Genomic DNA, 12529 nt, shown 5'->3' with positions numbered 1-12529 from the left:
ATCAGGCCACAGAGAGAAAGTCAGAACAAGGGACATAAAATGTCCAGACCTATAGAGCAGGTTCTGGCTCTACTAATCCAAAACGCACATTTGTGAGGAGGTAAACATGAAACATTAACAATGCACAGTGATGACATCTAATGAGAACTTAGATCCAGTATCTTGAAAGTTCACCAAAAGTTTGGCAATTCCTTTTCTTGGTGGAAGGGGAATGGGGGGGGGGGAGGCAGCGGCGAATTAACTAGATTTGATTTCAAGGCAATGAAAGAAAAATGTGGTCCACACAGCCCAACAATTGCAGATTATTTTTGGTTTGCTGCTGGTTCTGTTGGTACAAACCTTGAGAAATCTAATCCTCCCCACTTGCTTCTTACGGTGCTTTCATTCTTCTTCGAGAATGAAGTCATCACATGTGGTAAACGTGCCTCCCGAATGTCTGAAACAGATTCCACAGCCAGACCTTGCAACTGTGTTGGGTTGGAATATTCTGTCCTCCCATCTCATTTATGAAATCACCCTAGTCCTGCAAGGGCTGGCCCAAATGCCACCCTTCCTGAGCTCTTCTACGAGTCCTGTCAACCAGATGGACTCCCTTCTGGAGCGCTCGGCAGTGTTTCTATTGCTCTGCAGTGTCTGCACTGAGTGGTGTTCAGCTGAGGAACATGTCTGCATCGAGTCTATCCAGGTTTTTATTTACCCCCTTCTATTTTACCAAAAATTGACCTTCTAAGGCTCAGAAAACTGAACTGTGGAGACGCAAAAATGACCCCAAGGCGTGTGACCAAAATCTCACTAACAGTCAAGGTGGTTGTTCTGATGGAAGCTCTACCTCAGCCCCTGTATCCATATACCCAAAGCCTCTGGAATGTTCTCATGGAAGCTCTACCTCAGGCCCCTGAATCCACATACCCAGCAGTTCCCTTGGGTTTCTCCATATCTGGAGGGAGCAGCTGCTTGGCTTGCACTACCAGCAATTAACAAAGGAATGTTGACCCAAGTGGTGGACAGTCACCTCCCCTTCTCTGAGAGCAGGGCTCAGGCATCAGCTATGGCCTTCCCAGTCACTAGAACTTGCCTTTTCAGGGCCCAAGGTTTTAAACTTTTTTTAATTTTAATTTTTGGTCCTTCAAACGTAAGTAGTTCTTCCCAACCATCCATTCCAGACTCCAGGGAACATCAAAAAGACAAATGATTCCTCTTTCTTCTCAAAAACACACTGACCAATGGCCCAACAGACTGCCCAGTCATATGCTAATTCTGCTCTAACAACAAAGACATCTCCTGAGCCTGTCTTGTATTCTCAATACACTCCTGCCCCACAGCCATCCTGATATCCAAGACACTTGCAGAGTCTCAGCTTCTGGACTATGGAAGTCATTTCTGCCCTAATAAAGGTTGCAGTGAGGTTCTTCCAGTGGGAATTCTCTCTCATCCCTCCTCATGGTGTGGATGTTTGCTCATCTACCCACAGGCAATGGGATGTATGGCCCAACAATCCCTGCATGTGAGTGAGACTGAGATGACACCCTCCCATGTTTCCACCAATATAAACACAGTCAGTCCTGTGTGAAGGTCAGCCTTGCCTCTCTCTGTTTGCCTTTTATGGCTCCTTTCATCTGCCCTTAATAACCCAACACACTCCTTCCCCACCAACACCACCCCATCTGATGACTGATATCTGTTGGGTCAGGGGAAGGCACAAATACTGAGAGGAAGAACACCGAGGTTTATAAAACCAGAAGCAATCTTTATTCAAACAAGCAACAAAGAAAAAAAATCAGTGCAAGGTACAAGAAGCTTAACAGTTAACTGGGTTCACATCCAGAGATCAGTCTTCTGAAACTGTGGCAACCGGGGCTGATTTTCCAGCCTCTTCTTATAATAAAAACAAGCACCAGGGGGGTTCAAAGAGCTTTTATAACCTGGAGGTCATGCTTAAAGTCACGTTACATTTTAAGTTTTACAACTTTTCATTATAGGATGTTAAGTTAGGATGTTTGGGAAAGCCAGTGGCTGATACAGTGCTGTCCCTGAGAGAATACAAGGCAGAGAGCAGAGTCACACGGGACGACAGTTAAAACTTCAGGGAATACAACAAGAGGGTCCCATGGAGGCAATAGTTAGAATCTTACTTTGTCTGCAGTAGCTGCCTAGCTGGGAAGCTGGGAGGCAGGAGACAATTGTTAAAAGTTTACCTCTGTACACCGTGGCTGCCAGGATGTCTGCTCTTAAGGCAGAAGGTGGTTTTTATATATATTTGTGTGTGTTTATGTATGCATATATACACATACATTCCCCAAATATGTTTGGGCTTAAAATTTTATATTTCCATACTCCTGGACCCGTCTATATCCTGATTTACCTACGCTCCCTATGCTAATCAGGCTCTGCTGTTCTATCTCTGAAGTTGCCCATTCCCCAAACTTCCACTGACAGACTATTTCTAAAACTGCTAGCTGAGTCAAACAAAATACACAGGGTAGGCGTATCTAATGTAATACAAACCAAGCAGTCAGCAAATTAGCACTGCTTAGCCAGACCCCTGACTCAGATAATCAGAGAGGTGTGGGGCCTGTAAGAGCTCCTCTTTTCACAACTGGATGTGATGCCAGTGGGGACGGCTGTGGCTGGAATCCAGGACTAGAAAGCAGGATGCACATGTGGTTATTGGCTGACCAGCAAATCATAGAGACCTCCTGGTTTCTATGGCTAAGCATCTCCAACTTCTTTATGTATCAATAAATGACATATATACCAAATCTATACCAATACAAAGTATTTTTGGGAATTTGGGCATCGTTCATTCTAAACTGCTCTATGCTGGATGGGGGCGCTGTCATGGGGATCATGAAAAAACATAGAAACATAGCTAAATCCTTGTTTTTGTTAACAACTCTCTTAAGAGTTGACATACCCATTTTCCAGTACCTTGCCTCTTTACCAACTCTCTTCGGAGTTGAGGTACCCATTTTCCTGTAGCTTGCCTCTTTACCAACTCTCTTAGGAGTTGAGATACACATTTTCCAGTACCTTGCCTCTTTACCAACTCTCCTAGGAATTGAGGTACTCATTTTACAGTACCCTGCCTCTTTCCCAACTCTCTTAGGAGTTGAGATACCCATTTTCCAGTACCTTGCCTCTTTACCAACTCTCTTAGGAGTTGAGATGCACATTTTCCATTACCTTGCCTCTTTACCAACTCTCCTAGGAATTGAGGTACCCATTTTCCAGTACCTTGCCTCTTTATCAACTCTCTTAGGAGTTGAGGTACCTGCTTTCCACTATTGTTTCTTTATCAACTCTATTAGGAGTTGAGGTACACATTTTCCAGTATCTTGCCTCTTTACCAACTCTCTTATGAGTTGTGGTACCCATTTTCCAGTACCTTGCCTCTTTACCAACTCTCTTAGGAGTTGAGATTCATATTTTCCAGTACCTTGCCTCTTTACCAACTCTCCTAGGAACTGAGGTACTCATTTTACAGTACCCTGCTCCTTCTCAACTCTCTTAGGAGTTGAGGTATCTGCTTTCCACTACCTTGTTTCTTCACCAACTCTCTAAGTAGTTGAGGTACCCATTTTCCAGTACCTTGCCTCTTTACCAACTCTGTTAGGAGTTGAGATACACATTTTCCAGTACCTTGCCTCTTTACCAACTATCCTTAGGAGTTGAGGTACCCATTTCGCTGTACTTTGTCTCTTTACAAACTGTCTGAGGAGTTGAGATATCCACTTTCCTGTACCTGGCTTCTTCACCAACTCTCTTAGGAGTTGAGGTACACATTTTCCAGTACCTAGCTGCTTTACCAACCCTTTTAGGTTTTGATGTACACATTTTCCAGTACCTTCCTTCTTACCAACACTCTTAGGAGTTGATTTACCCATTTACCAGTGTCTTGCCTCTTTACAAACTGTCTTAGGAGTTGGGGTTACCCGCTTTCCAGTACCTTGTTTCTTCACCAACTCTTAGCAGTTGAGGTACTCATCTCTTCCTGAGTTCGTTAATAAGGAATTATAGAAAAGAGGTTTTGGCTGCCACTGGCCTGTAGCACTCTCTGGTCTCCTTATATTTCATTCATATCTCTGGGCTTGTATCACCTTGTGCTGTATCTCTGACATGGTGGCCTTGGTGGTCTGCAGGTGCTCAACCAGCTCAGTGTCATCCAGGAAGCTCTACTCTGTGGCAGAGAAGCAGGGCCAGCCTCCCAGGGAGATCTCTCAGGGTCTTTCCTTTTCCCCAATCTCAGTGGAACCTCCTCTTGTGTTTCTTGCACCAGGAGCAAGTCTAATATATGTTGGAAAGCCTGGAGATTAAAATGAAAGATAAGACATTTGTGCTAAGAGAATGTAAGTCTGCGTCTCTATTGCAGGGAGAGAGCAGCCATGTATACACACTTACAGGACAGTGGAAAAAACCCAGCTGTAAAAACCCAACTAGATGTTAATGCCAGTGGGGCAAGGCTGGGTCTGTAATCCCCGACTAGAAAACAGGATGCACTTGTGGTTATTGGCTGACAAGCAACTCACTGAGGCCCAGTGGTGACTGGGGCCCAATAGAGAGGCTAACTGTGTAGGACCAGAAACAAATGACACACATTGGCTCCCAAGGCAAGGGCATCAAATGGGATTTACTTTGCATGCCGCGATTGCACCTACACTTGCTTCCCTGGAAGGAAATTTGTCACAGTCTCCTTCACTGCAGACTCAGGTGTTCTCCTGGCAGGGGAAGCATATTAATACCTTGTTCATAATACCAGGAAAAACAGAAGCCACATTCTACTCCTGTACTGCTGGAAAAGGCCCTAGAGAGGCAACCACCAGCTGTGAGGCAGCAGTAGGGCTCCAACAGGGACAGCACTGCAAACTGAACAGTCCTATTTGAAAAGTGTCTACACCCCAACAAGCCTCTCCACTAATGCAGCAATGCAAATCAGAACAATTCAAACAGAATTAGAAAAAGCCTACATTTAATGGATACAACACTCCCAGATGGCTTCCAGCCCCCGAGTGAGGAGACTGGAAACAATGACTGGAAAAACCATGAGTTTGTTTTCTGGGGCACAGTTTAAATACCCTGTGGGAGTGGTCTTGAGCATCTCTGGGGAAGGCATCATCATTTGGCGGGCTTTCTGAGATGCAGCAGGGTTTGGAGAGAGATGGGGGAGGCGTGTGTGGAACTCCACCATAACATCCAGACTCTTTGGGTGTATGGATGCCAGGGGCTGGGGTGAAGCTTCCACCATAACAGTATTAAGGAAGACCTGACCCTCGTACAAGAAAGCATAGTCACACTACAAACTCAAACAGATTCCCAAACCACAGAGGGTGGACTTAATAACTGCTGGAAGAGGCTCCTGTGCCTTTCTAGGAGAGGAATGTTGCTCTGATGTGAGTGAACCTGGCCTAGGAATAGGATGCTAGACAGTTATTAAAAAGAATAAAACACAGAGAAAGGACAGACAGTGCTTTCTGGAAAGCCACTGTCTGTTTGGGGATTTTGGATGGTGCCCTTGGCAGGCCCAATTCTTATAATTGTGCTAAATAGCATTTGGTCCCTGCTGTTTTAGCTATCTCACTGACTTCCTCCAACAGAGACTGCCTGCTTTCCCAGCCAAGAGCATCACTGGAATTGTCATGCCCCACAGTAGCAGCTTTTATCTAACCTGGAAGCATCCTCAACATGCTCACTCCACCTTTGGGACCCACCAGCCGAAGACTCCTCAACACTATTCCCTGTTTTACCCTACCTTAGTTGGGGTATTTTGAGTAGGAGCCTCAGGTCATAAGGGATTGAGTCAGGATGCATTGAGTGTAGCCCCAGGCCATAAGGAATTTCTTAGCCCCAGAGTGACTGCAGCAATGATGTGCCTGGTTAGTGAACACAACTGACCTGCTTCCAATTAAACTGCAAACACAGCTGTTAATTTTTGTAGCCACACACACACACACACACACACACACACACACACACACACACACACACACACGCCCTCCAGCCCCTGTAAATGTGCTCAACCTTCATGCCATGGAAAGATTGGTCCCCTCTCTATTCCAATAAAGCACTCTCAGCCTGCTGGTACCTAGTCTACCTCTTCTCTGCTTCACTTTTCCTATGGTGCCAATGTGCTCTCCTATCCTGTTCCCAGACAGTCACTGCCCATTGTGTGCAAAACACAACTCTCACCTCAAAGGAGATAAGAGTTTACTCTGGAGACAAAATGAGTGACCATGGCCCAGCAATACCCATTTAGATCAACCCAAATTCCATGTTCCAAGGTGGGAATGGAGTCTTTATAGTCACAGACCATAGGAAGCCACACATGAAGACACTTTTCAAGCACATTGGTGGAAACACCAGAGAGGCAGTTACAGCAGTGTGGGTGGAGCTTTGTCGCAGGGGTCAGATGCTACCTGATGATGCTCTTAGCCTTGGAGGTTATGGGAGCTATCTGTCTGTTAGTACATTGCAAGGAAAGCTAGTCTTCTGAGTTACCTGATGGTCACAAAGGTGAGAGGTAGAGATTAGCAATAAACAGTTACTGATAGGGCTAGAAATGGAGGACTGGAGCGCTGGCTCAGTTCCAGGAGCTCTGCTGCTCTCTTTGACCTCCATGAGCCCCAGGGCAGGCACAAGTGCACATACGTATATTCAGGCGAAACACTAATATGCATAAGACAAAATAATTTTTTTAAAAGAGGGCTAAAGATGTCTCCAAACTCACAGGTTTCCAAACCCTCTATGGTCACTGCTAATTAGCCTTGGAGCAGGGGCTGTGAAAATTGCTGCTTCCTTCTAGAACTTTCGTTTTCAAGAGGCTTGAAAAGGGCTGGCAATTACATTTCATCGTTTTGCAGTTGTTTTTGCTTTTAGGTTGAGTTTCCAAGGACAGTGAAGCACCCCATGTCATCCCACCTTGGCAGCAGAGAAAAATGTGTGAAGTAGCTGTAATTAAAAACTGCTTTGAACTATCAAAATCTAAAACATTCCTTAGTTCTGTATATGTCCTTTACGGTTAGCATTTCTTTTACATCACACTACCTCTCCAAACTTGTAATGCCATTTCTCTAAGAAGCATACTATGCGCCAAAAGGGTGGCTATGGCAGGATCATCCATCAGAGAACAAATCACTGGCCTGGTGGGCAGAGCTTCCAAATCAGCTGATTTAAAGCCCCGCCCACTAGAAAAGTTTTCCCGGCTTTCAGGCGTCTACTTCATTCATCTGAGTTTGTTTGCGGCAACAAGAAGACAGGTGGTGTGAAGCCCTCAAGAGAATGGTAACTGCAGAGTCTGCTTCCCCAGAAGGCGAGAGAGGAAATTGTAAGTATTTAATGAATCGTAAACTGAGCTAAAGGGAGAGAGGGGAGTTTCATCAGGGAGCGGAGCTCTTTCTGCCTGCCAGCCTGCCACAGGGGTCTACAGATCGGTAGAGACTGGGGGTGGGGTGCGGAGCGCTGCGATGCGTTGGCACCGGTGCAATTCTTTATTATTCTATTATTCTACCGCGGATGTTATTTAAACATGTTTGGAGAAGAGCAACCAACAGCGTGTTATGCACGCTTCTCAGGAATCGGGAATTTGAGCTCAGCTAGCTTTCCCGCCAGAGTGAGGCAATGAGGAGGAGGTAGCCAGAGAGGCTGGGATTTTCTCTCCTTTCACTCCCTGTATTTAAAGGAACTGTAGCCATGTGTTGTAGGTGTTAGTGTTCAACAAACTGCCCATCAGATTACATTTCCCCGTAGTCTTACTGACACTTGTGTGTAGACACCGTGCCCTGCCAGTTGCAGGGAGAGATAAACAGCCCTTCTGAGTTTGTAAAGCCACGTAGCTGTCCGGATTCCTGGAGGACCTTGGACATGCTCAGACACATCGCTGCCATCCAGTGCACACCTCAAGTGCCCCTTCTCCACCGCAACCTTCTTTTCCTGACCCCACCCCCAACCCCCACCCCTGCCACGGGCCTTTTCATCTATTCATCCCACCTCTAGTAAGTTCTTCCTTTCCTAGGGCACTGGCCCCACTGTTCCTATTGTTGTATCCCAGGTTTCTCAGGAGGGTTGGGATGCGAGATTGATCCCACCAGCAAATCCATCTGTAGTTTTAGTTTATGGTGGATGATTGGAAAAGGACACTGGAGATTTCTATTTGAAAACTGTATCCTCTCATTTTGAAAAATGTTTATGTTTCATTCCTTTTAAATCTCTTTCCGTTTCATTTTTAAAAATTGATTTTATGTGTGTGGGTGTTTTGACCACAAGTCTGTGTGTCACATGCATGCCCGGTGCCCACAGAGGCCAGAAGAAGGCTCTGAATGCCCAGTGGGTGCTGGACACGAGCCCAGCCCTCTCTCTACAAGGGCAGCAACACTGAACCATGTCTCCATCCCCACTTTCTTGTTTCTGCTTAGGACAGAGTATTTCTTGAAAACCAGAGCTCACGATTATCGTTAGCTCAAGGGTCGAGTGGCAATCTCAGGAGATCAGGCCAAGTTCCTCTAGGTGGACAGAACCCTGCTGTTGTGATGGGAAATACTGATCTGGGAGGTTAGGGACACACTGCAGAGGAAGTCATTCCACCAGGCCTCCCTCGAATCCCTGGGTCCTGTCCTGTGCCATCCAGTGCACAGGAAAATTGTCTCCTCCACACCCACCCAGGACCCTTTAAAGACTGAGGAGCCCCCTCCCTGGGACAGAGCAGCAGGTGTCATTGGTCTCTGTCTGCTGCCCCTCAGGTGTCACCAAGTCACATATTCCTCGTGGTAAGCCAGAGTCCTTGGTGTGCTGGGAAAAGTTTCAAAAGTAAAGATTTCTCCTTCTTCAGGCTTCTCTATGGGCTGAAAAGGGCAGCCAAGGCCTCTGCAGTGGCCTAAGTCGTTAAAGCAACCGACTTAGGTGAAAGTTGCCACATCTGCTGTCTGAGGCCCAGGCTCTCTGGAACTCTCTGTGATCTCTCTAACATTCTCACCTCATCACCTGCTGTCTGAGGACCCGGCTTTCTCCAACTAAATGCAGCCTCTTTATCTCTTAAACCTCATCTACTGTCTGAGGACCCGACTCTCTGGAACTCCCAGCAGCCTCTCTAACAGTTTCACCTCATCTGACTAATACCAAAAGAGAAAGCTCACAAACATTACTACTGTTTCTCAGGTAAGCCAAGAACTTGTGAGAGATTAGGGGTTAGATAAATACCATGCAGGCCGTAAGACAGCCCATGACTAAGTAATAAAAATGGTGAACTTCCAAAATGGCGGCTTCTTCATCACATGACTTCCAGATGTGATAGAATCTGGCAGCTTAAAAGAAAGGCCCAGCAAGCTTTTTCTCCTGCCGGTGGAGGCCCCTACTGGTGAACCAGTCTGAACAGCTTAAGGCCAGAGCAGGGATGTTGTTGATTGGCACATTAAAATTAATACATGTTCATTGTTTCATTGTGGTCAGTATATTAGAAACACCCAGCTGTTTTTAGAAACACTGTAGTTATTGTGACCTGAAGTAATCCTACTGTGCCCTTTAATACCAGATCTGACACACTCTATAGTAAATATTGTCTACTTCCTATCTATTTTCTCCTAGAGATATTTGTGGCTGATTGTGTATTGTAACTCAGTTCCTATTAGCTAGCACATGGAACACCCCTGAATCTATTGGTGAATAAATGGGGAAACGGAGACATATTCCTGTTGGGGAGCTGCAGCTGGGGTGGTGCATTCCACACTCCAGTCTCACTTCTCCAATTCCAGAACCCTCCTTCTCAGAAAGCCCACCAAGTGTCAGTCTCTTCCAGGTCTGCTCAAGATGATGCCTACAGGCCAGTTAAGACCTGGTTCACACACTCATGCTCTCTCCCCTGACATCCCTAGAGCTGCCTGGGAGGTGCTTTGGTCTGCTCAGATTAAACCTGGATTTATTAATTTGGCTAGATTGGCTTATTGCTATTGGTAGACATCCAATAGCAGGGGGTTCAAATCTTATCAACTACTATTTATAATAGATTACTATGCACCAATAAGAGAGGATGGGATGACATTTTTGGTGACAACATGGGTGGACCTGGGTGAGATGGTCAGAGAAATTAGTCAGGCTTTGAAAGCCTAACACTGCTCCTTAGTCAAAGAACTAGTTAAAATCAGACTGGATTTGGAAGGATTTTTTTTTTTTTTTTAAAGCACAATGCAGAAGTAGAAATCGCAAGAAAGCCTATTTCCCAAGATTCACTATGTATAGGGATGTGAAGCTCTGTGAGGAGGACCCGGGGGAACCAGATTGCTCACATGCTGAGAAGCTCTGGAGCTGTCAATTAACACCAGAGAGTAAAGAATATAGGTCCAGAGTTCTGTGTGGACCCCAAACCCAAAGGCCACCGTTGAGGGCTTAAAGCCTTCCAGTCCTCCATATCCTTCTCTGTTATTAGTGGGACAGAGAGATGTGACAACCAGCAAAAGGCAAGGGTTAAACTCAGTGGAAACTTTGTAAAACGTACAGTTCGCGTTCAGTAAAATTAATTCATCGGTATACATTATCATGAATTTTGAAAACATCTAATCATGTATTCTTCATCAAGATATGTAGGGACTCAACCATTAAGAACATGTATTGCTCTTAAGAGGACTGGGTTTGGTTCCCAACACCCATTTGGTGGCTCACACACCCACCCTTAACTCCAATTCCAGGGATCCAACACACTTTTCAGAACCTTCCCTAGCACTAGGCATGCATGCAGTACACATATATACATAAATGCTGACACAACAGTCATACACAAAACATAAATCTAAAACAATAGCTAATAAAGTGTATGTAGACCCCCACCCCAACCCAACTCCCCGTTCCCGGCTGCAGACACCCTGTATCTCTGTCCCCGGGCTTTAAACACTTACTTTTTCCAGAATGCCCTAAAATGGATCCCTGAAGCAGAGACTTCACATTTGACTTCTTTCAATTGTCACAGCCTTGCATTCTGCTCTTCAGGAAAAGCAGTGTTCATTAACAGCACCTCAGATACTCTGCTGGCTAGATTCTAGAGACTGTATCCACAGCACCACTGAGGCAGGAACATATCTGACCCAGAAGATTGGAAGCACCTCAAATCAAGTCTTATACAAAGAGGTTAAGAAAAGCCGGCAGGAAACGTGTGCAGAAGTGAGAGGAGGAAGTGAGTTGTGGCAGTTGGCTTTTTTTTTTTTCAAAATAAAACAGAAACAAAAAACCCGGAAGGAAGGAGACAGTTTTCTGTGGCTCACTGCCTTTAAGCTTGCTGACTGGTTTAGGGACTTTGTCCAGGTACAGTGGTATGAGATATAGGGAAATATGGTTTGCAAATGCTCAGTTTTTCACAGTGATCCCTAAAGCTGCTACAAATAGGAACATAAAGGTTTCTTTTTCTTTTTTCTTAAAACTTAAATGAGGTTTCCCTTTCTTCATGGCTATATGTGGGCAGGGTGGGGGCATCACCATATTGTATACTTCCTGTACAAACAGCCATACAGCTTTCTAGTGTCTGCACAAGTTTGTCTTTCTGAAAAAAAGCGTTAGAGTCATATCAACATCTAATTCATCAACCTTCTGTTATATAGACAGTGACTTTGCTCTTGGATCTAAGACAACTTTTGCCTAAGACAAGTTCACAAACATCCCCTCCCCCTGCCCTTTTTAAAGAATTAAATGACTTTACAATACTAAGCTTTGTTCTTGGGTTTACAGTCTGGCTTGATTCTTGTTTTTAGCAGACAGACACCAGGTTGCTTCAGTAGCACATACATACTGGAGCGATGCCAGCCTTTCCCTGTCTAAAAACCAAACTCTCTGTGAAATATCTGTTGACCATGAGTGTTTGATGTAATTTCTGGAGTCTTTTTTTGTTTTCCTGCTGTATTGTTCTAGTGTCTAAATTTTTTGGTAGCATCAGGCTGTCTTTATTCCTGTTCCCCTGAGTCATGGAGTAGGCAGCAGGATCTCTGAATTCAACCTGTTTTTTTTTTTTTTTCAGTATCATTTTTGACTATTCTAATTTCTTTTTAGTTTTCATAAGACTTTTCATATAATTTGGTGCTCTGTCTTTCTTTTTTGAAGGCAACCTCTCCCCAGGAAGTGAAACTCCTGCATATATAAATTAGCTTAAGAGTAGAGTGTTGTTGGCCCATGCCTTTAATCCCAGCACTAGAGAGGTAGAGGCATGCAGATTTCTGTGAGTTTCAGGCCAGCCTGGTCTACAGAGTGAGTTCCAGGACAACCTGTGACGCAATACAGAGAAACCCTGTCAGGAAAACAAAGAACCACCACCACAACAACAACAAAAAATTAGCTTAAGAATTGTTGACATATGAGCAATATTGAGTGTTCCAGTTGCTTATGTGTTTAGAACTGCCTTGAATTCTTTCCTTTTTTATTATTAAAATTGTATGCATTTGAGTTGTTTTTGCCTGCATAATTATCTGCTTTAAGTGCATTCCTAGTGCCCACAAAGGTCAGGGAAGGGCATCTGTTGTTTTTATCTAGTTGTTCTAATACCAATAAAGACTCTGGAGTCAGATAT

At 44.8% G+C, this 12529-nt stretch overlaps 1 long non-coding RNA gene across 1 annotated transcript; it reads right to left on the bottom strand.

Moving 5' to 3' along the window:
* Window positions 1-1728: 1728 nt before the first annotated feature.
* Window positions 1729-11162, bottom strand: LOC113831499. The gene is made up of 2 exons (XR_003487741.2): window positions 10875-11162; window positions 1729-4303 (listed from the first exon to the last, which is right to left on the bottom strand). It is a non-coding gene; the product is annotated as an uncharacterized LOC113831499 (long non-coding RNA).
* Between the last annotated feature and the right edge of the window lie 1367 nt (window positions 11163-12529).

The sequence above is a fragment of the Cricetulus griseus genome, chromosome 8 (genome assembly GCF_003668045.3).
Source record: "Cricetulus griseus strain 17A/GY chromosome 8, alternate assembly CriGri-PICRH-1.0, whole genome shotgun sequence".
Taxonomy (NCBI): Eukaryota; Metazoa; Chordata; class Mammalia; order Rodentia; family Cricetidae; genus Cricetulus; species Cricetulus griseus.
The sequence above is the reverse complement of the archived record's forward strand: the minus strand, read 5'-3'. Positions and strand labels throughout refer to the sequence as shown.